Raw genomic sequence first — 25,636 nt, forward strand, 5'->3', positions numbered from 1 at the left:
GAACATCGAGTCTTCAGGAGCAGGAGTGGAAGGAGTAAGGATGGCATCCTCCTATGACAGGTTATATGCACAGAGCCCCCATGGGACATGTGGGAATGTGCCTTGTGGGAGGAGGGAAATAAAATCTTAGAGCTCTTCTACTGGTAGCCTCCCACAGCAACAGTAGCAGACAAGCACCAGCTGCTGAGAGGTATCTCTCCTTAGCTGCCAGTTAAATCACTGAGGACCCTGCCACCAGATCTTGGCCAGTGCAATTTGAGTAAACACAACTAAGCCTACTTGCCTCCCAAGCAAGCCTGAACCTGGCAAGCATTTTCATATGTCCATTAATGTGCACACATACTAAATGATCCAGTCCCTCTTTCCTCTGCCTCTTCAGAGCAAAGGACATGATAGGGCTCGTAAAAATGGCATGGGATACTCCATCCATAGCACAAGTTATTTCTATGCATCCCTGAAAGCAACACACACAGCTGACAAAAAAAGAATGTATCTGATTTACCTGACCCTTGGAGATGTACCAGTTTTCCTTTGCTGTGACTCTTTTCTACTGTTCCAACCATTTTTCTTAATGCAAGCTCAGGGCTACTACATACAAAGCCAGCAGCTTCCTCTCCTCACCTCTACCTGGCACTTCTACAGCCCCAATATCCACCCCACTTCACAGACAGCCGTGTCCATGCCTGATGAGGCCTATAGCTGCCTACCATGCCAGTAAGGGATAGTCAATGTCTGATCAATTATTGTAGAGCAGTGTGGGCACTGTATAGCTCCTCAGATAGGGCAGGCTTGAGATGCATGAGAAGAAATAGGTGCGCATAACTCCACTATGTAATTAAGGTTTCCCTGGCTCCTAGTTTTCTAGTGTTTATGATGCCCCCCACCTCCGCAGGTGTCCATCACCTTTAGTGAGGGATGCTGATAGATTCCTGCACTCTTTCTGGTAATGTAACAACAGGGGCCACCAACAGTAACTGAAGCACCCCAGCCAGAGCTGGGTTAGCACCCTCTGCCATATCCCCTCTGGATCTGGAGGGGCAGCAGCATGGCAAGTGCTCATTACCCTCTATGAATCTGGGTGATGCTGAACAGCAACCATGTGCTGGGTGTTAGCTTCAGGCAGGCTAAATGATGTGAAACACAGCTAATAACCAAGCATACCAAGACTCCTCTGAAAAATGTACTCCACTTTCCAGATGTTCAAGCCACTATCCACACAGATCAGGCTCAGAAATATAGGGAGTCTCTCATAGCTCTAGTCCTCCCTTCCCCATTCCCTTTGCCCACGCCTGTATAGCATTCTTCCTTGCCTGTAAACGAGAGGCATATCTCAACAGGCAAGGCACAGCATACTTTCTATGCTGGGATACATTCAGATCTTCTTGAGCCATCCCACCCTTTCACTGACCTTATTAGAGTAAGGGCAGAAGGACTCAGTACTTTGCCACTGCAGTTTTCTGAGGGTTGGGATGCAGCTAGACTTTTGTCATCACAGACTGCAAGCATAGCAAGGGTAGGCTTAGTGTGCGGGGTTCATGGGCCTAATCTTGCTTCAAAACTGCAATCCAAAATTGCTCATTCTTTGCTATTGAGAAAAATTGTTCACTCTTCACTTTATTGTTTATAATTTGACTTTTTTATTATTTGTATTTTATTTTCTTCTATTTTTGTTGTAATTTACACATATTTTGTATGAACATTTGTTTATGAAATGAAAGTTGTTTAAATTTTATGATAAAACATTTGTAAAGAAAATATTAAAATTAAAATGAGTAACAGTACTCTCAAAATGAGAATCCATTGGAACTGAACTTTCTATTTCACTAGCCAAGTATGTTATCGTTTTACAAATTGGAAAAGGAAAACTGCTGATTGTTTTTATTTAACACTGTTTTATCATTATTTTATGGGAAAATGCTACTAACTATGTTCAGTTTGAATTCCTCAAATTATATTCAAAACTTTTTAATAGCCTTTGAAGAAGTATGTACTTGTCTTGTTTTAAAAGTTATTTGTCTGTATTTCAAAGTTGATCTTCAATCTGCCCCCTTTTTTAACATGTCTAATAAATCTATGAAAGTATATTCTTTTGATCTTTCTTCACATTTTCTTCAAAATATAAAGCTGCCAATATTTTTAAGTTGAGTAGTCAATGTCTTGATGCATTCTGCAGTGAACCCACTTGCAGATCCATTCTATACCCGTTTGCTTATTTTTCTTGTACTCTCAGGCAGTTTGTCAGGTCCCCTCCCAGATATTCAAAACTGTGATAGGTCACCATGCAACAAGTCTGGGTGATTCAATGTAAGCTGTGCATTCAGGCATAATCTTGTATTAAATTATAAAAGGAGAATTCACCTGGATTTACATGACTTTAAACACCTGCCACAACAAATATGAATTCTAATCTTATTCCTGTTCTCATCTAATAAATACCAAAGTGCATGGTAAAGTTTATCAAGCTGAAATGTATTCTGAGTGTGGGAGACATGGGAAACCCTGTAAAAAATCATCCTTTTGCCTCTCCTTTCCTGTTTCTTTCTCTCCATGTCTGTCAGTGCTGAAAATTCTTCCATCTCCAGCAGCCACATAAATCATACCACGTTTCCATTGTGCCAGAGGGAACAGGCTGCACTGAGAGTGCGCACAGAGCCAGTACGGAACTGTGGATATGCGGAGATCCCTTACTGAAAGTTAAGTAGGTGTTCAGGCTGGAAACGCCTCAGGCTGCAGGGCGTGGGACAAGCCAGGAACCATGCAGCATATGTGAGAAGGAGAAAGAAGCAGCAAAGACAGGCAGGCTCGGGGAGCTGTCTGTCAGGATGCTGTGAGGTTGGCTGCTCTAGGGGACCAGTATCCATGGGAGCTCCCCATGGGGCAGCCCCATGGGCCTGGCAGCCCAGGCCCATCCCAGCGCCCCCAAGGGAACAGGGCAGCCTGCTCTAGCAGAAGCACTAATACTTGAGACCCTTTTATTAAGAAACTTTATTTTTTATCAGGAGGTATAATATTGCCATGTATTCTCTGATATTGTGCAGCATCACATTTCTTTGGTACATACAAACTCTTGCACACAAAAACTGGAAAATAGACTTTGAGTGCAGTTATCCAGTATGGCCTGAGGCAATGGAACAATTTTCCACACTCAGCTGTTCCCCACCCTGATTCTGGCTGCATCCTTCCTTCCCTTGCACCCACCTTGTGCCACCTCTGGCACTTCTCCACCCTGTGCTATGCCAGTTCAGTTTCCCAAAACAACAAAAAACAGTTCTAATCATCAAGTGACTACCCCCCGGAAGAGCCTCTGGCCAAGAGCTTGGGCATAGGAAGTAGAGGCAGGAGGGAGAGGTAACAGGACTTCTTCCCCTCAGAATGTTAAATCATTTCATCTGTCTTGTATAACTTCACTCTGAGGCAAAGAGCACTGGCAGTATTGCAGCAGCATTTCTTATTTGATAAAAAAATGAGTTATCTTCAGGCCTTCCTCATCATTGAAAAGTACACAGTTAAATTAAATGTACTCTAATAGAACATTTGCAGTTTACACGGGTGTTTATCTAGTGCATGACAAACTGAGTCTGGTTCATGACTAGGACTCCTAAGAGGGACAATATAAATAGTAACAATAGCTGAGCATAGTGGATATTTTTACCACAATACCAATTGTACAGCTGTAGAATCAAAAGTTACTTTGAAATTATGACAAGCACACTAGAAATATTCCCTCCTTTTACTAGGTCAGATTTAATGACTTTTGAAGGATCAAGTCCGTTACACTTTTTTGAGGGCAAATTCATGTCTTGTTGCTGCTGGAGCAGACTGTGCAGTTTCAAATGAATCTGGAAATTGTTTCATCCAGTGAAAGAAAACTAAATGAATAATCGAGCACTTAGATCCAATGTTTTCATACCTAGTCTTTGATCTTATTTATGGAATGTGATCTTGGCCCATGTTCTTCATGTGTTTTCAAAAAAACTAAAAAGAGCTGGAAGTAAACATGTAAAATTGTAAAAATACAGTCTTAATTACCATCAGAATCTCTTAAATAGTCTCTTCGTTTCAAGTTCTGAACCATACATCATTTTAGTGTGTAAGATGTGATTGTTTCTAACACCTTGTCTCGTTATCTTACACTTCTCTACACTGGGCTGCATGAGCTATTTTATCAGCTTTTAAGCCTTGTATAATTTTCAGAAGCTTGGTTCTCTTCTTTATTTAGTGGTTAAGCTCAACATAGCGTTATCAGTGAATCTGGGTACATTTGAAATTACATATGCACTTTGAGGTTATTTATGTCCACAAAGAAACCTGCAAAAAGAATATTAATGAGATATAATAAAACTAATGAAATTCACTTACAGTTGAAATGTACCTTGCATGTCCTACAATACCAAAGTACAAAACAATACATTAAAAAGCTGCTCAGGTGGCATTTTGTTCTGCTTAATTTAAAAAGGCATCTGGTATGTTTCAGTCTTGTTTGTGATTTTCTTTCTTTTTATTGCTTTCTCTCACAACCTTTAACCTATCTTTAGTAAAGCAATAATATATTAATGTCCTTACATGGCTTATTTTAAAGCAAGAGCACATTTGGAAAGCTATCTTTTCATGACAGAAGATCATTGGGAGAGCCAGTTATATAGCTTTTGTATAATGACATCAAAGAGGTTCAATTTTCAGAGAAATTACTATCTCCACCTCCTCAACGCAGTTATTTTCTTTTTCCCTGCATGGTAGGCCAGAAAGGCAAAAGGAGTGGAGATTGGCCAAACAGCAGGGAGGAGAGGTCAAACTGAAAGGACATTCAGGGAGATAAATGTTATTAAAGATGGATATCGTTGTCTACTCCATGTAGACATGCCACCATGTCCAGGGAGCATCTTGAATAATGGATTCCCAATAGAGACATGTTTTTGTGGAAAAAGAAGCTTTGCAAGCAGGGGACAGATGTCCAAAGAAATAACTAACATTTCACCCTGAAGTGCTGAGTCCTGACTGCCCTATTTAGACTGTAGAATTCTTACTCTGTGTAACTTCTTTAGAAACAAAGCATTTTCATGTAGAAATACTGTTCGTGGAAAATAAAATTTACCCCAAACATCTTTTAAAAGTTGGCTTTCTCAGTCTTTTCTAAAACAGATGTCATAAAAAAACATGAATTTAACTGTGTTTTTTAACTCTATTTTTTCTCTTTTTTGCTGTACTAGTGAAAATGGATTTGTAAAAGAATTCCTTCTGGGCTAGCACATGGCTTGCCAAATTATTTCTGTGAAGAATTATTTTTATCACTACATTCCTACTGTTTTCTGTCAGTGAGTGTGTGGAGCCTAGTCCAGAGGCCTCTCAGGCTACATCTGTACTTTGTTGCCTTCCTCGTGGCTGCAGAACAGGAGGCCAATCTGGGAAAAGGGACTCTGCAGAGCTTTGCTGCCAGCCTGCCCAGTGCCTGCAGCAACTCAGTTCGCTTCTCTTCAGCTTCAGTTTCTTCTCATGTCACCATATAGATACCGGCCTCTACTCTAAAGTGCTCTGAGGTTGACTAATGAGTTTTATAAGATTAAGATATTATTAATTATCAGAAAGAACAAATTATAGCAAATAATTCAAGCTTATTGTTTCTCCCAATCCTGAATTGTTTATTGCATTTTATTGACACACTATGGGTGTCTGTATGTGTTCTGCCTGTCATTTGCCACCTATACACACAGCTGCTTGGAAGTCTAGCCTTTGGACAGACTGTATGAACATGCCTGGAAGTTCGTTAACCTGTGTAGTATGCTCAGTATATTCAGAGTCGAGCTTGCTCTCAAAGGTGCTTTTTGGATATATTCAGGATAATTATCACAGCTTTGCTGTCTGCATGAACTGTGACTCTAGTCTGGTAGACAACCTTCAAGTTGCCCTCTAAAGATACTGTAGACATATCTTTTACTGTATGTCATTTCAATTATTTGTATTTTAATTCAATTTGTTCTACCTTTCTGTGTTGTATTCTGGTATTTGTTGAATATGATTCTGTTCTTAAGTATGGAATCAAATGCTTTAATGAATTATAGATAGACATTTTTCACTAAATCAGCAAGATAATTAAAGAATTCAAGCGCAACAGTGAGACATCTTTTCTTCCCCTTCAGGAATTTGTAATAAATGTTCATTAATAAATTAGAGCGTAGTGGTACATGAACAGATGTGCCTGTGTGGACTATTACATCTGCAAAGAACAAGATTCCATTCAAAATCTGCATTAGTATATTCCTATTGAGGACTGAAGCTTTTTGTATACATTTTTTTAACTTTTTCATTGTTTCTATTATCTTCCAAATAATGTAGTCAAGTCCACAGGCTTGTAGTTTGCTTGGTTTTCATTATTTTGATTAAACAGAGTAACTGCTGTAGCCCACCTACAGCTCTTTGTAATGGACCATTTTCACTGTACATCAGCCTGCATTTGGGGATTTTCTATTGTCATAAAACTTCCTAATTATTTGCCCTTTCCTAAAACTAAGATTGCAGCACATACAAATTCCATGTAGAGTTATCTCCAGAGTGTAGTAGGAATTGGGAATGACAATTTGACTTGATTTTTCCCTTATTTCATGACCACAACATTTTCTTCCTTCTGACCATTTTGACAGAAGTGATGATTTTAGCCCTTAAATTATGATAAGGATATACAACAAACCCTGAATTAGCTGTTTGTTTGAGTGCAAAACCCACATACATCAATGATTTAAGTCAATCTGAGTGTGCCTATGCTACAGCAGTCCATCCTACATGGCCTTTAGCTAATCCTGAAGAAATAACATTAGAAAAAAGAAGCAATCATTGCTAATATAAAGTTTGGACCTAACTAAGTACCACTTTATAACAGTAAACCATAGTTTTTAAATATTTTCTAAAATCCATAATAATCAAAATGAATGTTTTCCTAAGCGTTATAGATGTCTTTTCAGTTCCTGAGGAAAAAAGGAATATTTTTTTAATGGGTCTCATTTTGTTCCTTTTCTTTTTCCCATTCTGCAGTTGAATCCTAAAATACACATGAGTAATTTCCATTTTTACAAAAAATAGTGTATTCATTGTTAGAATAGATTTTTGTACATCTTTGCTACTAAAATTATACTAGTACCTGGTTTGAGTACAACAGTTTTTAAATTCAGATAAGCTTTCATCCCAGCGCATTTATTTGTTTATATTTACCAAGTTTCTTTCATTGCACGGAAGTAACATGAAAAATAGTAAGGGACTTAACCCTACTGTAATTGTATTAACCGGATTCTTCTTCAAATGTTTAGACTGAATATTAGAAATGTGCAGCACAATTTTCAGATAGCAAGATGGAAACTATTGCCCCTGCTTTTTGTCCTTCCCCATCTTATATACCTAAATATATCTGATATTCATACTTTAATTCAACAGTTCTTGCTTCAAGATATTCACTAAATAGATACACAATAAACGTTAACGTATGCAACACTTTTCTTCTGTACCCTTCAATTACTCAAATTATTCATACTGATCTTTTAAATTATTCAACTTGTCCTTATGTGCAGTAATTTGTTGAATCAATTTAGGTTTAACTTCCTACTACAGTCCCATAAATCTTCTATGTGCACTTTGCCTCAGTGATATTGACTCTGTGCAAACAATTGAGCATCTTTACACATTTTTCAATATTTATCATTCTAAACATGATTTTTCCCTCAGCTCCTTAGTTACAAGACCTGGTATTTAGGTGATGACCTATTTAGGACTTAGAATTCTTTCTTTCATTTCAAATATTGATTCAGCCACCTTAAACAAGTAAGAAAGTGTGAAGCTAATTGTTCTCAGCATATAGTATTGTCACACTTCTGTTGTTTTTGCATACGGAAAAAACAATTTCTCAATGAGAAATTTAGAAAATTACTATTTTCTCATTGGAAAAATAGTAAAATAGACATTTTTTGAATCCTTTTAGTTGTACAGTTGAGTACTGTTAATCTTTCATCTTGATGGATTACAAAAAGAAGGGAGAGAAGATTTTAATCCTTATATAGAATCTATTGCGTTATACCTCAAATTTCAGGCTATTTACTATTCCCTAGAAATTCTACAATTTTCTCATTTGATTGGATGTTCCTGCCCCTTGCAAAGCTCTGTGAAGACAGAAGGAGCATCCTTTGCAGTCTAGTGCAGTCATAAGAGCTGCAAGGACCAGATTTGTGGATTCCCCCTGTGGATAGCTTCAGTCTATCAGTGCTGACTGCACTTACTCATAAGAAGAAAGGTATTTCCAGCCATCTCCTCACATTTAGAGACTGTGATGAAAGTACCTGGTGTTCTGACCACCTCACCATGCACATGTACAGGCGTTACGCTGACGGAGCAGCCTGTGCTGCTGAAATCATCTTCTCCAAAAAGACCGTAGCCTAGATGGCAACCCTTTTAAAGTGTAATCTGACCAACAGTTTGGAACTTTCTTGGTGAATGCCTTCTCCTCAGTTCAATGAGCCCGAGCCCTGGCTCCTATATGCTTCAGCATGTAAAGTGAGAAAGCAAGAGTGCATTGTCTGATCAGTACTGATTTTGCTTTGCTGCTTCTTGCTGGTCATCTAGACCTTTTAATTTTTCCTTCTTTCATGAAGTCTTACTTCTTTTGAAGAGCATGGAATATCTGATCTTGAAAGGTAGTTACATATGAATATGAAATCTCAAGAAAAATCTATGATCTTTCAAAAAAATGAGGTATTGTTCTTGACTTCGTAGACATACAAAAATCCCATTAGAGTTTTTGATGGCTCTAGGAAGATAAGATTTGTCACTAATTGCATCTGAATTTGATTGCTAGGCAAAGATGAGCACTGATTGAAGCCCATAAAGAATTCATAAACTTATTAAGAAAAACATCATTATAAAATTCTTTTTGTTGTTGTTGTTGGTCTGTTTCAAATCGAGCACTTAAAATCTTCTAAGTACTGTGTAAACAGTAAATAATTAATCTTCATATCCTTCACTTCCCTCAGCCTCGTAGTCCCATTTTATGGATATGGAAACTCAGAAGCTCTATCCATGTGAAGTCTGATTTTTGAAACAGGTTTTTTTATTTGCATTTCTAAAACAAGAGAGATTTTGCCCAAACTGCAAGTATATCTAAGTATTACAGATTTTTCTAATAGCTTTTTGAACTCAAGGAGATTTTTATTATGTGCAATATTCTGGTGCAGTAAGTTCTGCAAGCTTAAGTGAATGATGTATGAAGAAGGATTTCCATTTTGCATCTGTGAAAACTAAGCATTTATTCTAACCTTTAGTTTCCTACCTTCTAACTGTGTGCAAGTCCTCCTTTTTCTTTTATGACAGCTTGCTTCCTTTAAGTGCCTGTGATGCTAGAACTTCCATCTCCTTTTGACCCTTAGTACCTTCAGAGAACTTCAGTAGTTTTGTGAAGCATGAATTCTCTTTACAAAGCTGTGTTGAGTCTTCCCCAATGTTAGATATATCCATGTACATATCTTTTTGTTCTGCCTTCCAGTCCTTCCAGTAGAGGCAGTGTTAAGCAAGAGGTTGCTTTGTGTGGCTGGCAGTTCCTTTTGTCCTTGTGGAACCTGATGAGTGAATACCATCTGGTCCTGGCAATCTGTTATTGTCCTTTTTGGTCCATTTTGCTCATATGTTCTGTAACCTCATCTACTAATCCTCTGCCTATTATTAGTTTTGCAAGTTATTTCTTAAGTTCTTTCATGACCTATCTTATGTTCTTACCTTGAACTTACAAGAACTTAAAATCCTTTCTGCTTTTCGTGTATGAATACGTAACTACCTCTGTTGTTCAGCCATGCAGGCCTTCTTATGGTCTTTCTAAAGTCTTTTTCTGATAAGTAGTAAGCATTTGGTCTGAGCCTCCATTATGTTGTTTTTAAATTGTATGTCACTTGAAAAGATTTTTAATGTATCCTTTTTTAATAAATCTCATTTTTATGTAATTTCTTCTCTTTGAAATTAAGCATAGAATTTTTTCATTTAGTAGATTCTGCGAAGGATATTGAGTGTGAGTACCCTGTGTTCACTGTAGCATTTTATAGTAGCGTTATGAACAAGGTCTTGCATACTGCTCTGGACAAGCTCAGATGTTACTTCTCCTATTGAGATTTCCTGTCTAACTGTTCCACAAAACTGTCACTGATGGTACCTAAGGATTTGCTCTCAGCTTCATGGCCTGATAGGACATCTATTCAAACTACAGGGGAGTAATTTAAGTCTCCCATTACTATTGTGTTTCCTGCCCTCCCAGCCTCTTTGCTGTCACTCATGATGTCAATCACCTCTCAAGCTTATTGTCGTGGCCTTATTTCCACTCTACTTTGGCCTGGTTTATCAAGATCTGTGAGATGGATTGATGCCAGGTTGTGGACTGTGGAGTTGATAGCCTAGGCACAGCTTAATAGGGACTGTCAGAACATTTTTTCACAGTGCCGCTCATTCCTATCTGTTAAATTTAAGCAAAAGAAATGCTCCTTTGAGAGGACAAGGACCTGATAAGGAGAGGGTATACAGTCTGGAGCAGAAGTAACGGTTCTGGTCAGGCTGTCAGGTAGCTGCTGGGCACTGTCTTTGTGGTATTTCAATTGATCATGTACTCTACTCTAAAGTAAAGCACAATATTGTCTGGAAACTCTCCCACTTCACTGTTGATTTTGTTTTAGTTCTTTCATGTGACTACTTCATAACTGTGTGCATGCATGCAAATTTTTGTTGCCCTGTTTGATAAATCACCATATTTAAAAATCCTTAAGGGCCTCATGAAGACACAGTTTCAGTAGTGTGAGCAACACATCCTGCAGAGAACATGTACATCCACAGCTGACGTACGGTTGGTTCAAACCAAGCTTTATTTCACAGTGGGATTGTCAAAGCGGCCCATTTCGGAAAAGACCTTTGTTAACTTCTGGAATTAAAGAACTAGAACACTCCGTAAATTAATCAACTTAATATCTTTTGGATTATGACCCACAGAGTAAGAATGTATCCAACCTATTATGTGATACGTCTTTTATAAAAAGTTACTAGATTATATCTATAAAAAGTCAGGCTACATTGCTTATTTCATATGGACCATATGTATCATGGTATTGTTTGAATTAAAATCTAATAGATTTTTGCTAATGCTTGTAAACTCTACTTGGCATTTTGCTCTCTACATATACCTATCTAAAGCTGTGATTTATTGTAGAAAATTAAGTCTGAAAATAAAATAAATATACTTAATGATTAGTGTAAAATAAGCATGAAATATTTTCTATTACTCTATTAATTTTTAATTTGATTTTTTTCACTGAAATTCAGCTATGCTACACAGGAATTAGAATGACAATCTAGTCTTCTTACCAATGCCTGCTATGTTTCCGACTGTGAAAAGCACTGATTAATAATACTGCTCTCCATCAAATAAAGAGCTCATGTTGCCTGATAGATAGATATAGATATGCTCAAGAGTAAAATATTATAATATTATTTTTAATAATTGACTAATACGTTATCAATTACTGATTATATTATTAGTTAAATATCAGAGCCTTCGGCAATCCATGCACAAAAGTGTGCTCATATTTACACTTAAAATCTTTCCCTGAGCATGATAAATTGGTCAAGAAACTTACCAGTGTTTTTTATTTCAGTAGCTGAACATAGGACAGTACTTTTTTTCTGTTTGGGAAACAAACCTGTGCCACTCTGTGATTCTTTCAAGAATTTTTTAAATTTTATTTGATCAAGTATATACTTTATAGCTCTGATTTTTAACTAGACACTTGAAATTTTGATTTTAATGAACAATGTTGAATTATTTAATTTTGAATTAATATACACAAAGAATATTAATGTATAGAATTGATTTTTGCTTCTTTTTAAGCATTGTTTATATGGATATTATGCTGAAGTGTTCCGATCATTTCAATTTTGTAAGTTAAAAACAAAGCATTTGAGTGCACAATTTTTTGCTATAAAAAGTAAAAATCTGTAAGGTAAATTGTAACATAAAAATAAATTTCTACACAAAACTTAAGAGGCAAAATTGCCACATCATATTTCCTATATGCAAAATCTAAAATGACTCTTGGGGTTACCTTCAATCCAGAAAATTGCTCCAGAAAACTGGAAATCTGAAATCAGATCAAACAAAAGACTAACAGATGAAAACCACACTATTTGTGGACATACTTTTTCTACTTTCTTTACAGGGAGAACGTATTTGTTGTATTTGTTTCTGATCATGTAAAAGGTGCTACACTGCAATATAAATCAACCATATGCTTTTGACTTTTGATCTTTAGTATATGATAACACTGATATTTATAACAAAAAATAATGAAGTAACCCTGTGAAATCAGTGTGGTTTTCTTATGTTTTACATCATACTGCATATTGGTTACAGTAATTTTATAATTTCAGCAAAATTCTGTGAAAACTAAAATCATATAAACCATTATTTTGTCCTTGAGACTGCAATCCCGTGGCTATATTTCTCAATTAAACTTATATATTTAATAAAATTAAAGCACTTGTTCATCAACTTGTCCACCTGAATATGTGTTTTGTATTTAAACACTAATTTAAGTTTCTGTTATAGATAACTGGACTTATGTCAATATGATTTAAGGACTGCCTATTCCTCTGTCTCTGTCAAACTTGCCTAGAATAATGTGCTTTATAACTGCTTTTTGTGTTGTATTAAGGGTCTACTGCATATGTAATACCAACACAATCAAATATTTAACATACTGATAATGAACATTCACAGCTAAAAGGAATGCACAGTTAAAACATCCTGACTAATCAGCTACCAAAGGAACATGACACAATGGAGTATTAAGCATGTAATGAAAATCCCAGCTAGTCCTCTGTGCACTAAATAAAAAGAACAAATAAAAATGAGTGTTCCTTTGATGTATTTCATAGCCAAAGCAATGAAATCTGAATGGCTACATGTAGGATCTGGTAATAATTTGGGGAGATTTGGTATTTTTAATGCAACAGGGGTTTAAAGATTGAATTGGTATTTTTTTTCCTGAGTAAATTGTAACCTTTGACTCAAGGGAATAAAGTAAATATGAAAATATACAAGCATATCAGTGATACAGGATTTGCATCATGATCTTGATTGTTTAAGAAAATTTAAATGTATTTTCCTATCTTCACTTTACTCTATATGCATTTGAGAGGGTTTTACTTCAGATTAGTGGTGGTCTGAGTACCTGTTAGCTGTTGCACTACGCAAGCTGCTGTCCTGGACTGCACCTCTGCTTTAGCTTCATCAGAAACGGATCCAGTGTGTGCACTCTGCAGTGTGAACCAGAGCATGGTTAAGTGGGACAATTGGAACATACACTTCAAAAGTGCACACCTGAGACAAACAGAAATGCTTATATCAGCACAGCCACTAGAGCTGAGCTGGAGAGGGTGTGCTAGGCTCGAGGCATGAAGAGCCTTTAGTTCTTCTGGGAATCACTATGTCTTCAAATGTCTCCACTTACAGAAAGCCTGTGGTATTTGCATCCCTTCCCTTTCTGTTATCCCTTGGAAAAAGTCCATTTCTCTTCAGTCACACATCTGAGTAATTACAGGTACCTAAAATGCATGTAGCACTTACCTCTAAGCAATTATGTGCCTGGCATGCTGCTAATGCTTTGAGAGGTCAGTGGCCACAATGCTGAGTGTCTGTATAAGCCACCCTTGTTAAAAATTCTACACTTTGCTTTGCTCCATTCACGCTCTTCTGTAAATAAGTAAACACTGCAAGCTGAAGAATTTAATCTATTACCTCTTTGCTAAATAAAAGTCAGGACAATATGTTTACCCTGAGGGAAAGCTAAGACCTAGCTTACCACCTGGAATGAAAGTCATATCCAAGGTGAGTTTAATTCTGGCAAGTGCAATCATAAGCTGCTTTGAGGGGATATGATCACCTTGCAAGATGGGAGGTTCAGTAGATTGCTCACAACAGTAAAGAAAAATAACCTTTGAATTTTCTTTAGAATAAGGTGAAATATTTTGTGAACATCTGCAGTATCAATAGAGAACCTAGCCTTCCTTTGAAGAGCTGGATTGAGCTGTCAGCTAGAATGTACTCATCTTAATAAATAGCAAGGAATTCAACTGAAATGAACAACGGAAGCAAAAAAGAAAAAAGGAGTGAGAAGTTGCCAAATTCCAGTATTGTACAATGTCTTTTTGACTGTTTGTCAAAGTGACATAGACAGAGCAGGGGTAGGAGTTGGTAACACATCTGTGATACTCCACAGTTGCGACTTCTTTCTTGCTCTGCTTAAGAGTTCCCAATCAAAGGCCAAAAGCTTATTCTTTCCATGTGTTCCTGGTCCATGAGACAAATCATTTTTTCTAGCTGTATTTTTCCTTGGTTACAGCAATAATTAGTTATTTTAAGTTTGAAATGTAGTAGGACTTTCAAATAGCCTCCAGGAAATCTCACAGGAGTTTAAGAAATATATATTGAGCACTTATTGCTCCCCATATTTGCAATGGTAATAGCAGAACCTGGTAAGGAAAGAAGCAAGGTGGAGCAATTTGAATCATTTTAATAGTAGTTTAAATCAGTAAACAGGAAATCTTGCTTTAATGAACCTTATTATCTTGTTTTTCACGTGTGCTTCATAGTTACTTTCACAAAAAAAGACTGATTCTCATTAATTGTTAAACCTCTTGTGCAGCTTGTTTACAGCTTGTATAGGCTTTATACTATATATGATACTTTTTATTATCAACAGCAATCTGTAAAATTTGTCTAAGCAACTATACAATTTAACATAAATTTTATCTACATTTAAACTTTCTTGTTTTATTAATTAGAAAATTTTTCCCTTCTACTTTCCTAATGAACGGTAGGTTACTTGTCTTTGTTTAAGACGCGCTTTTTTTGGATAAAATATGGAAATGTAGAAAATGAGGTGGAATTTTAAATGTGCATAAAGCAACATTTTTACTTACATTAATGATGAAGATGCCTTTACAAGTAATCTATATAACATAGACATCTAATATCCTAACAGGTTGTATATTAGACTGATACAATGAAAACAAATTATTACCTATAGTTATTGAACAGAAACAGTCCGTATTCCCCAAAAGATTTTAAAACTAACAAATCTTTGCACCTTCATCATATGTGTTGGGAAAGGAAAAAAGTTTGTTTGTCATTTAAATTCCCAGTTGCTGTTGCAATTGTGAAAGAACTGTCTTTAGTTTGAACTAGATGAACAAATTAATATGGGAAAAGTATTTCCTCAGCATCTTGAGGAGAAGATATTGATACCCAGAAAAGTCTGGGCCCATATATTTAGGTAGAGTAGAAAGGATATTTTTTTACCTTGTAGCTGATTTGATTTTTTATCTAATTTTAGAAATAACTTTCAGACTTAACATACTCAGCCTTTTCTGTTAACTCAGTCTATGGTAAATCCAACAAACAGATTTAAGTATATCAGAAACCTGGATTATTCAACAACAGAGAGGTCTGTTTTCCCTATTCTTAGTGGTATTACAGAAAATGATGGCTGTTAAGCCATCAGGAATGTTAGATTACACATCAAAATGTGTTGTGCATCTTCCCCTTTTTGCTCTAATATCGTGTATCTACCTGAAAGCCTGCAAGGTAGTAATACTTTAAAATGATTTTTTGTTCCCATATATTTTAGTTTAATAACAACTGTGGACCACCTGGTTTAAGCAGTTAATGTTAGAGACAACCAGGGAATATATAGCTGTGGGAATAGCATACAGAAAGGTGCATTAAAATGAATTACACATCTTACAGTCATAATAAATGAAGACACAAAGAAAATGATTCAAGTAGTTAACCAGTTGCCCAGATCCCAAGTTGTACTGCAGTATTTTTGGAAGATATGTCTTTGGTGAAGCATCTCTGCAGCTGATTCCAAACTCCTTGTTATTTAAGGGTTTTTATTTAACCACACTGATTAGCACTTACTTGGCTACATCATTAATGTATTGTATCCTCATATGGTCCAAAGATCAGTTGCAAAGTTCAGTAGTCAGTCTTCTTTGCCAGTTTCCAAACTATTGCAGTAACTCTCTTATCTGTGGGAACAGCTGATCTAATACAGTAATTTTTCATTGCAAGGACTGGCTAGGTGGATGAAGGAAGAGTAGTGGATGTAATACATCTTGAATTTAGTAATGCTTTTGACACTATCTTCCACAGCATTCTCATCTGGAAACTGAGTTAGGATAGACGGGACAAACAGAGTGTTAGATAGATTGGAAATTGGCTGGACAACCAGGCTCAAAGGGAAATAATCAGTAGGTTGGTATCTGGCTGGAATACCTGCTCAGCCAGCAGTCTGTACTGAGGTCCATATTGTTAAAAACTTCATCAGAGCCCTGGATAAGAGGTAGGATGCATCATCAACAAATTTGTGGATGATACTACATTAGGGGAAATGGCTAACAAAACAAACAGTAGAGCTTCATTCCAGATGCACCTTGAGAAACTTAAGGATTGGGCCAAAAATTGATTGGTTAAACAAGTAGAAGGGCAACAATCTGTACCCAGGACAGAATAACCTCTTTCATCAGTGAAGACTGCGAACGAGCTCGTTGAGTTGTAGTCCAGGTGAAAAGGTTCCTGGCAGTTACAACAGATACCGAGTTGAATATGAACAAGCAGTGTACTGTCTTTGCAAATACAAAAAATGTCACCACATCCTGGAAGAGCCTGGTCCAGCAGATCAATGGAAGTTCTCTTCTACTTTGCTCAGGTGAGGCTGCAGCTAGCATACTGTGAGCGATTTGGGCCCCTTGTTGAGAAGTTTCTCAGCATCTCTCTTGAAAAAAGGACTCAAGGGAGTCCACTGGAGAGCTTCCAAATTGGCCTATAGTATATGACCAAGGAGGAACAATTGAGAGAGCTGGGCTTGTTTAAATTGGCAAAGGTTAAGAGGCAAGCTAATAGCTGCCTGCAGCTACCTGAAAAGATGCTTTAAAGATGAGAGAACCAAAATTTTCCCTACAGTGGCAGACAGAAAAACAAGGAGCAACAGTCACTATTTGCAACTTGGAAGTTCTGTGTGACATTAGGATAAATTTCTTCACTGAGAGAGCAATGCAGCACTGGAATGGGGTATCTAGAGAGACTGAGAAACCTGCATCCTTAAATTTTCCAAAGTCAACCAGACAAATCACAGCTGACCTGATTCTTTGTTCACAATAATCTTGCTTCTAGCAGGGAAGGAGACTTAGTGATCTCTATAGGTTCTTCCAACAAACTTTTCTGTGAGTCTGTGATCCCCCAAATTCTTCTTTCCCTATAGGTTCATTTGATGACATGGATGGATAATACCCTGTTCATTTACTTCCACTTTATTTTATGTGCTGGCCTGGTTGGGCTGTTACAGTTTTAAGCTTGCTTTTTGTGAAGTTGATTGAATCAAAAATTTTATGTGCTTAAAGATGAAACAGCTGGAAGTACCAGACTAGGTACTATCATAAGATCAGCTGCTACAACTAGTAAAAAAGGAGGAATCTGAAAAATATATATTGTAAACCTTGACACAAGCTTTTATATGGGAGAGTTAATGAATATCCCAGAATATGCTTATGGAAATATGCTCATAAAAATATATTTGGATAAAGATTTAAGTACACATGCAAAAGCACGGCTGCAATGGTGGAAAGAAGATGATTGTGTAATTTGTAACCAGCAAAAATAATTTCTTAATTAGTTTGAAATTCACAGCTTTAATCACTGTGTGAAAAAAAATTCAGTCCCACTGGATTGATGACATTGTGACACTGGAAAGATACTGAGTTGCTTTTTTCATAATTCAGATAAAGCCAAGATTTATCTTTCTGAAACCAAAATGCTTTTCTGAATATACAGTTATTCAGTATCTGCTGAAAAAAGTCTCTCTAGAAAATGAATATAATTTTCTAAAATATTTTATACTGTTTAGTAGAATCTAATATGAACTATTAAAAATCTAATGCATAATATTTGTAAAAAGCTGTTGAAGGCCAGTGATCAGGGCTTCACATGATAAAATTCATAGGTTCTATTCCAGTAGCTTCTATTTTCTAGTTCATAGAAAATGTGCAAAGAATATCTTGTTTAGGGAAAATTGCAGTAGATGCTAAGAAAAGGAAAGCTCTCAGTTTCTAATTCAGACCTTATTAATCAACTGTGCATTGGAGCTGCACAGTGCACTGGCATTCATACATAATGAGAAATTGGGAAATCATTCTCTGCAGACAAATGGCACAGAAAATATTGGATTATTTTAAAAGCTTACTAATGAGTGTCAGAGACTTTCAAGTCCACTTTCAGAGTTTCTACTCTTTGTTGTTTAATCTTCTCAGTTAAAAATCCAAAGTATTTCCTTCCTCAGTGACTGTTTCACAAAGGTGTGGCTACACCTAACTGAAGTGGTTCCTAATTTGGCCCATCTCACTGGTGTATGTTCTAAAACAGGACTAGTAAGTGATAAAAATACAGCTTTAGGATCACTAGCATTCATATATAAGTGTTAATCATTCAGTAAATCTAAAAAAAAAAAAGAAAATGAAAAGATACATTCCTCTGATGATATTTTCAGTAATTGGATTTTTCTTTCAAGCATAAAAGCATAAAATCATGTAATATGTTGCATGCTACTTTTATACTGGAAAATGTTAATTGCAGCCATGAGTCACAGAGCTGGACATAGCTTATAGGTAGATTAAATTTGAGGGGAATGAGCAAAAATAAATACTTTTTTATGTAGTAATAACCATTAGGTCACATGGGGAACCTGATGATTCAAATGTTTATTTGGGGAGAACTACAACCAAAGGGATTCAGGCTGTAGTTTCCTAGGTGAAGACTCAGCTGTTGCAAGGGAGTTGAAGCTGTATACAATTCAGTTTCACATGATGTCCTGTTATTATTCTAGATGTCATTACATTATCACTATAAAGATCCCTATTTAAGGCTATTGACAACAAGGAAAGAAATATTATTAATATGGACTTTTTCTTCTGTTGCTGTTTGTTTCTACTGTATTTAGGGAAAGGATACATTAGGTACATTCCACATAAACAAAAAGATAACAACATCAAAGAAACAGCAGATTTGCATAGTCAGTTTCCCCTAGGGCAACATTTGAAAGGGAATCAAGCAAAATAGACATACTGAAAGACAAATGCTAAAGAAATCAATAAGAGTGAATAAAGTAGATGTTTAAAATACTAGTTAGTGAGTTTCATCATGGTAGGTCTCAGATTCTCCACAAGAGTTTATATGTTTCATTGACACACATTTTTCCTTGAAAGAAAGAAACATGCAAATTGCATGCACATAAGATGTCTTAAGCCCACTTTCAAGATCTGCCTATCAGTTCTTAATATTTACTTTTCCCAATTTAGTTTTTTTTTAATATGATTAATTAGTAGCCAGTATTCTAAAAATAGATATGATGTTAACATTGATCTTAGTATAGTAATGACAACAACTAGGAAACTGTTTCCTAAATATAGCAGAAATAAGATTGTAGTATTTTATTTTCATATATTAAAATAGTATCTTAAAAATGAATACTTGGCTCTGTCTAAGTTCTGTCATTTTTTACATGTAGCTAATTTTGGCTACATGAAAGTATGCAAAAATAATTATAAATGTATTGGTTGTTAATGTTATTTAAAATTATTGAAATTTTAAATAAAAATTTTACCTGTATATGTACACACTTGCAAACATACATAAATCTGACAGTTTAAATGTGATCTAAAGTTATGATCTGCATTCATTTAGAATGATAATTCAGTCAAGTTTTGGAGAATTATAGGAATACAGTCAGAGTATGTGGAGATGCGGGGAGGAAGGCTAAGGCCCAGTTGGAACTGAGTCTGGCAAGGAATGTCAAGGACAACAGGAAGGGCTTCTTCAAATACATCAGCAGCAAGAGGAGGACTAGGGAAAATGTGGGCGCGCTACTGACTGGGGCGGGGGCCCTGGGGGACAAGGGATGCAGAGAAGGCAGAATTACTGAATGCCTTCTGTGCTTCAGTCTTCACTGCTAAGGGCAGCCCCCATGAATCCTGCAGCCTGGATGTGAGGGAGAAGGTCTGGAGAAGGGAAGACTTTCTTTTGGTTGAGGAGGATAGGATTAGAGACCTTCTGGGCAAGCTAGACATCCACAAATCCATGGGCCCGGATGGGATGCCCCCACGGGTAGTGAGGGAGCTGGCGGATGTTGTTGCCAGGCCGCTCTCCACCATCTCTGAAAGGTCCTGGAGAACTGGAGAGGTGCCTGAGGACTGGAAGAAAGCCAGTGTCACTCCAGTCTTCAAGAAGGGCAAGAAGGAGGACCCAGGCAGCTATAGGCTTGTCAGCCTCACCTCCATCTCTGGAAAGGTGATGGAACAGCTCATTCTGGATGTCATCTCCAGACACATGGAGGAAAAGAAGGTGATCATGAGTAGCCAGCATGGATTCACCAAGGGGAAATGCTGCTTGACCAATCCGATAGCCTTCTCTGATGGAATGACTGGCTGGGTACATGAGGGGAGAGCAGTGGATGTTGTGTACCTTGACTTCAGCAAGGCTTTTGACACTGTCTCCCATAACATCCTCCTAGAGAAGCTCAGGAAGTGTGGGTTAGACAGGATTGAGAGGTGGATTGAGAACTGGCTGAAAGGCAGAGCTCAGAGGGTCGTCATCAGTGGCGTGGAGTCTAGTTGGAGGCTTGTGGCTACTGGCGTCCTCCCGGGCTCAGTACTGGGTCCCATCCTGTTCAACCTCTTCATCAATGACCTGGATGAGGGGACAGAGTGCCTCCTCAGCAAGTTTGCTGATGATACCAAGCTGGGAGGAGTGGCTGACACACCAGAGGGCTGTACTACCTTTCAGAGAGACTTGTCTGGGCTGGAGAGCTGGGCGGAGAGGAACCTCCTGAGGTTCAACAAGGGCGAGTTCAGAGTCCTGCACCTAGGGAGAAATAACCCTTGGCACCAGTACAAGCTGGGGGCTGACCTGCTGGAGAGCAGCTCTGCAGAGAAGGAATCTGGAGTGCTGGTGGATGACAAGTTGACCCTGAGCCAGCACTGTGCCCTTGTGGCCAAGAAAGCCAATGTTATCCTGGGGTGCATTGGGAAGAGTGTTGCCTGCAAGTCGAGGGAGGTGATCCCGACCCTTTTCTCAGCCCTGGTGAGGCCTCACCTCGAGTACTGTGTCCAGTTGTGGGCTCCCCAGTACGAGAGAGACCTGGAGCTACTGGAGAGAGTCCAGCGTAGGGCTACGAGGATGATCAGAGGGCTGGAGCACCTGCCCTGTGAGGAACAGGGCGAGAGCTGGGCCTCTTCAGCCTGGGGAAGAGCAGACTGAGGGGGGATCTTATCAATGTGTACAAGTACCTGAAGGGAGGGTGTCAGGGGGACGGGGACAAACTCTTTTCAGTTGTCCCATGTGACAGGACAAGAGGCAATGGGCAGAAACTGAAGCACAGGCAGTTCTGCCTGAGCGTGAGGGGGAATTTCTTCCCTGTGAGAGTGATGGAGCACTGGCACAGGTTGCCCAGAGAGGCTGTGGAGTCTCCTTCTCTGGAGATCTTCAAGGCCTGCCTGGATGCGATCCTGTCTACCATGCTCTAGGTGACCCTGCTTGAGCAGGGAGGTTGGACTAGATGATCTCCATAGGTCCCTTCCAACCTTACAGATTCTATGATTCTATGGTTTTCATTACTTGCAACATGGCTATGACAAATTCTGACTACATATATTATCACAACATTCTCTGTACAAATATTGTAGCTATGATGGTCTACATTTTATAATGAATCTAGAATATTGTAAATCTAAAATTTCAGCAAATCTGAAAGTAGGTTATAAAAAGATCAATGTCCATGCCAAGTTTGTTTATAATTACTTCTGTGTCTCTACCAATGTTGGGAACATAGGAATAGGCCAACCTATCCCTTCCACAGCCACATCTACATAAACCACTGGTGCTAAAATATGCTAAAATATGATTGTGATCATAAATAAGAGTCTCTGGAAAAAAAATAGTGATGAATCATTTTTGTCTCTGTTATATGCATAATGATGAAGAACAGTAGTAACAGAGTTAATCGTTTGCTCAAGATACAGAAACTTATGCTTGTGCATAGGTACATAGGACATAGGTTCTAGGGAAACAGACTGAAGTAACTTTAAAATAGACTATCATCAGAATGACTGGGCAATTATGATATAAGAAGTAACTAATCCAGTATTTCCAGATACTTTTCACTAACCTATTGAAACAATTTAAATGTGTCAAAATTGAATAAAAGCACAGTTAACATAATTAACTTACATTTTTAGAAGTAAATTAACAAGATCTCTCACAAATGAATAGTAAAGAAACTAAGTAGTCAGGAGAAGAAATACAAATTACTATCTTGAACAAAAGCTAGGTAGGAAAGAGATAAGACAGTAAAAAATAAAAGGCAACTCTTCTTTATAACAGAAACATAAAAGCAGATCTATATTAAATCCTGATTTTGTTCAGTATAGAGATAGTGAGGTAACAAAATTATTTAGTTAAGTCAGAGAAGACCGTAAGATATTTCATGGGGACTATAAAGTGGACTGGAAATAAAAAGGACAGAGGCAGTTCAGTGATGATAAATGCAACAATAATGTACACAGAAGGGGAAAAAATAAACTACTTATATGTATTAAGTCTAAATTAACTGCATTAACTCACAAGGATATGGGCATTACTCTGGACATCCCTACAATGAGAAGCTGTAAACAGAGAAGGAAATAGATGCAAATATGAGATGTGATAAAGAATGCAGAGAAACTATCTTCTGCTAAACAAATTGAAGCAGATGCTTACTTGGTGTGCTGCTGATTAAGCAAAAAATTGAAATCATTCATTGTAACATTCATTTATAACAACAAACAAGAAACTTTTGTACAATCAAGTTCTGCACTTGTACTTTACTAATTGTCCTAAATAGCTCTTTGTTCTCATTGACTCATACAAACATTAAAACATACAGTTTTGCAAGGAAACTTAACCTTTACAATCAATCAGTGTCTTTCTTTGCTAAAAAATTAGGACAACTTATATCTATAATTATTTAATTAAATGATTAGCTTTGTAGATATTTATTCACAATTTTCATTTTTTCATTGTCTAGAAAATGATCAGCAATTCACCTATATTTATTACGTTCTCATATTCTTTATCATGTCCTTATTATTTTTTTTATAATATTCGGACACTGGGTCAAGTTACATTTGGATTGAAATTGGAATTTAATTTAAATTAACCAAAAGTATTTTGTTTATGTTAGTCTAAAAAAGCCACTGGAAATGAATACATTTTAAAAAGAAAGCTGCCTTTTAAAAACTAAACTAATAAAAAAAAGATTGAAAAAGAGCCAATAACTGGAAAAAGGCAAGCAGGAGGATCTGGGAGACAACAGAACAAGTCCTCTCACCTTAGTTCATGGAAGTATTATGGAGCAAGTTGTCCTGGAATCCATTTTCAAGCACAAGAAGGACAAAAAAAGGACAAAAAAGTGGTTGGGAACAGTCAGTATGGATTTGCAAAGTGGAATTTGTGCTTGACCAAGCTGATCGCCTCCTAGTCTGAAATGTCTGGCTCTGTGTACAAGCGGAGAAAAGTGGATGCCATTATCTTTATTTAAGCAAGGCTTTTTGTACAGTCTCCTAGAGTATTCTGTTAGCCAAACTGCAGGAATGGAGGACCAAAAAGAAATCTGTAAAGTTCAATAAAGAAAAATACTAAGTTTTACATGTATCGTGGAATAACCCAACGCAACAGGGATTGGGGACTGACTGGGTAGGGAGCAGCTCTGCAGAGAAGGATCTGTAGGTCCTGGTGGGCACATGGAACAGGAGTCAGTGCTGTGCCCTTGTGGCAAGAGCATAGCTCTTCATTTCGTAGTCTAGAAGTAGAAAACAAGAATTCTGAAAATGCTAACATGAAGATGTTGGGTTAACTAGAGCAAAAGTACTGGCAGAACATTTTCTACACATGAGGATCCAAAAAGATTAGGTTTTGATGAGAAACAAATGCCAATATTTGCTGCACTGGAAATATTGAAAACAATATAGATTCTCAGGAAATATATTATGCTGGGATACATTCATAAGTTTGAGTTAATGCAATATTTAATGCAGTAATATAAATAAATAATAATTAAGTAAATAGTTAATGCAGTAATTTATATAGTTATGCAGCCTTTAACTTTCATATTTAGGGAAGGTCATAGATGTACCATATAATATAATCTATTAAAAGAGATTGTCCAGGTTCTAGTAGTTTTAGGCCTTAACATAGATGGAAATATTTTTGCATTTAATTTTTAATTCTTTTCTTTTTTAAATATTTCCATTTAATTTAGATAAACATATTGGTAGTTATTTAGTCTGCTTTTAGTGTATTTAGTATGTACGATTCAAACAGCATATTGTAAAATTAAAGGAGATTCAGCAGACGGGGAAGGAGAATTAATAGAGCTATGTAAAAATTTTGCTTTGAAGAGTAACAAAAACTGTTATATATCTAATCTGCAAGGGAGAAAGGCACAATAACAGTGTACTCAAAGGCTTCCCAACACTTGCTTTCATTTTCTCTCCTATGAAACAGAGAATCTCATGCACCTCTTCTTCCCTTATCCATCAGTCGACTCCATTTATACACCATTAATCATACTCCTGCCCTTTGCCTTGCTCTGCTGTCAGGGCAGAGAGAACACTTCAAATCTTGCTTTTCTCAGCATGGTGATACCCTATACTTTGCAGTTTTACTGTTCCCATTAGACTGTTTTATCTTATTTCAAGTTGTTTGTATACTTCAGGACTAGGCATCAGTCGTCTAGCTACTCTTAGTCTTGTATGTATCATCTTTCTCCTACTGTGGGAGACTTGTGATACAGATTCATGATAACACATGATAAATGCTAATTGTGACCATTTAAGTAACCTGTTATGGTGGCCATCAAGAAGAACATGATGAAGTGGGCTTATGGTATCAATTGCAAGTTTTCTCATGCTGAATATGAAAAAATGGTGTTCAGCTCATTCAGCTCTCATTGTGAGACTGATTCAAAACACAAGCTTAAAATGATTTCAGCTCAGTCATCCAGTCTGGACCACTAGAATGGAGCCATAGTTAATATTTTGTTCTAATAAATACCTTGATGATATTAGCTAAAGTATAGGAGTTCTTTGTATTTCCTTTGAAATAGTAGGTTTGTATCTCTTGTACTATCCATATTGTAGGAAAAGCCCATTCTGATGTCTAAAGAGTAGATGGAAATATTTGGAATTTGCTAGAGCATCTTGCTGTCAGTCAGCTAATGTATTTTTTAATCAAGAAGCTTTAAATTGTATTAAGCATACTTATGATCTCGTTCCATCGTCATCCATCTGTGAAGGAAAGGACAGGTGAGACAAGCATATTGTCAGTTTTCAGGCTGTATTTTAAATTATATATAAATTAAAGAAATACTGTTAGCAGTTACATAATCTACTATGCCACTTGTTCAGATCTTTTTACTCTTAATAGTGTCATGGATGGGCTGCGATCTGTATGTATGCAGTTTGACTCAGCTGCAGTGATAGACGCTCT

The 25,636-nt window shown here is 37.1% G+C and overlaps 1 long non-coding RNA gene across 2 annotated transcripts in view; it reads left to right on the plus strand.

Annotated features, from left to right (window-relative positions):
* The window catches only part of LOC134153759 (uncharacterized), a 78,152-nt gene that overhangs the window by 21,337 nt on the left and 31,179 nt on the right, over nt 1-25,636 (plus strand). The window lies entirely within an intron of this gene.

The sequence above is a fragment of the Rhea pennata genome, chromosome Z (assembly GCF_028389875.1).
Source record: "Rhea pennata isolate bPtePen1 chromosome Z, bPtePen1.pri, whole genome shotgun sequence".
Taxonomy (NCBI): Eukaryota; Metazoa; Chordata; class Aves; order Rheiformes; family Rheidae; genus Rhea; species Rhea pennata.